Here is a 2,500-nt window from a genome sequence, read left to right on the forward strand (position 1 = left end):
GCTCGCCGCTCGCTCGCGCAGCCAAAAATGGCCAGTTTTGGCCCGTTTTTGGGCCGTTTTGGCCAGTTTTTGGCCTGTTCTTGCGTCGCGCGGTGACTGTCGTGAGCGGAGCAAAATGTCAGCCATCTCAGCACCCTGGAACCCCCCGGGTGGCACAGGGCTGGATGGGGCTTTCGTATAGCAGGGACGGTGCTGCCTCTCGCTTCGCTCGCTGTTCGCCGCTCGCCGCTCGCTCGCGCAGCCAAAAATGGCCAGTTTTGGCCCGTTTTGGCCAGTTTTTGGCCTGTTTTTGCGTTGCGCGGTGACCATCTTGAGCGGAGCAAAATGTCAGCCATCTCAGCACCCTGGAACCCCCCGGGTGGCACAGGGCTGGATGGGGCTTTCGTATAGCAGGGACGGTGATGCCTCTCGCTTCGCTCGCTGTCCGCCGCTCGCTGCTCGCTCGCGCAGCCAAAAATGGCCTGTTTTGGCCCGTTTTTGGGCCGTTTTGGCCTGTTTTTGGGCTGTTCTTGCGTCGCGCGGTGACCGTCGTGAGCGGAGCAAAATGTCAGCCATCTCAGCACCCTGGAACCCCCCGGGTGGCACAGGGCTGGATGGGGCTTTCGTATAGCAGGGACGGTGCTGCCTCTCGCTTCGCTCGCTGTCCGCCGCTCGCCGCTCGCTCGCGCAGCCAAAAATGGCCAGTTTTGTCCCGTTTTTGGGCCGTTTTGGCCTGTTTTTGGGCTGTTCTTGCGTCGCGCGGTGACCGTCGTGAGCGGAGCAAAATGTCAGCCATCTCAGCACCCTGGAACCCCCCGGGTGGCACAGGGCTGGATGGGGCTTTCGTATAGCAGGGACGGTGCTGCCTCTCGCTTCGCTCGCTGTCCGCCGCTCGCCGCTCGCTCGCGCAGCCAAAAATGGCCAGTTTTGGCCCGTTTTTGGGCCGTTTTGGCCAGTTTTTGGCCTGTTCTTGCGTCGCGCGGTGACCGTCGTGAGCGGAGCAAAATGTCAGCCATCTCAGCACCCTGGAACCCCCCGGGTGGCACAGGGCTGGATGGGGCTTTCGTATAGCAGGGACGGTGCTGCCTCTCGCTTCGCTCGCTGTTCGCCGCTCGCCGCTCGCTCGCGCAGCCAAAAATGGCCAGTTTTGGCCCGTTTTGGCCAGTTTTTGGCCTGTTTTTGCGTTGCGCGGTGACCATCTTGAGCGGAGCAAAATGTCAGCCATCTCAGCACCCTGGAACCCCCCGGGTGGCACAGGGCTGGATGGGGCTTTCGTATAGCAGGGACGGTGATGCCTCTCGCTTCGCTCGCTGTCCGCCGCTCGCTGCTCGCTCGCGCAGCCAAAAATGGCCAGTTTTGGCCCGTTTTTGGGCCGTTTTGGCCTGTTTTTGGGCTGTTCTTGCGTCGCGCGGTGACCGTCGTGAGCGGAGCAAAATGTCAGCCATCTCAGCACCCTGGAACCCCCCGGGTGGCACAGGGCTGGATGGGGCTTTCGTATAGCAGGGACGGTGCTGCCTCTCGCTTAGCTCGCTGTCCGCCGCTCGCCGCTCGCTCGCGCAGCCAAAAATGGCCAGTTTTGTCCCGTTTTTGGGCCGTTTTGGCCTGTTTTTGGGCTGTTCTTGCGTCGCGCGGTGACCGTCGTGAGCGGAGCAAAATGTCAGCCATCTCAGCACCCTGGAACCCCCCGGGTGGCACAGGGCTGGATGGGGCTTTCGTATAGCAGGGATGGTGCTGCCTCTCGCTTCACTCGTTGTCCGCCGCTCGCCGCTCGCTCGCGCAGCCAAAAATGGCCAGTTTTGGCCCGTTTTTGGGCCATTTTGGCCAGTTTTTGGCCTGTTCTTGCGTCGCGCGGTGACCGTCGTGAGCGGAGCAAAATGTCAGCCATCTCAGCACCCTGGAACCCCCTGGGTGGCACAGGGCTGGATGGGGCTTTCGTATAGCAGGGACGGTGCTGCCTCTCGCTTCGCTCGCTGTCCGCCGCTCGCCGCTCGCTCGCGCAGCCAAAAATGGCCAGTTTTGGCCCGTTTTGGCCAGTTTTTGGCCTGTTTTTGCGTTGCGCGGTGACCATCTTGAGCGGAGCAAAATGTCAGCCATCTCAGCACCCTGGAACCCCCCGGGTGGCACAGGGCTGGATGGGGCTTTCGTATAGCAGGGACGGTGATGCCTCTCGCTTCGCTCGCTGTCCGCCGCTCGCTGCTCGCTCGCGCAGCCAAAAATGGCCAGTTTTGGCCCGTTTTTGGGCAGTTTTGGCCAGTTTTTGGCCTGTTCTTGCGTTGCACGGTGACCGTCGTGAGCGGAGCAAAATGACAGCCATCTCAGCACCCTGGAACCCCCCGGGTGGCACAGGGCTGGATGGGGCTTTCGTATAGCAGGGACGGTGCTGCCTCTCGCTTCGCTCGCTGTCCGCCGCTCGCCGCTCGCTCGCGCAGCCAAAAATGGCCAGTTTTGGCCCGTTTTTGGGCCGGTTTGGCCAGTTTTTTGCCTGTTCTTGCGTCGCGCGGTGACCGTCGTGAGCGGAGCA

The sequence above is a fragment of the Musa acuminata genome, unplaced genomic scaffold (assembly GCF_036884655.1).
Source record: "Musa acuminata AAA Group cultivar baxijiao unplaced genomic scaffold, Cavendish_Baxijiao_AAA HiC_scaffold_1136, whole genome shotgun sequence".
NCBI classification, from domain to species: domain Eukaryota; kingdom Viridiplantae; phylum Streptophyta; class Magnoliopsida; order Zingiberales; family Musaceae; genus Musa; species Musa acuminata.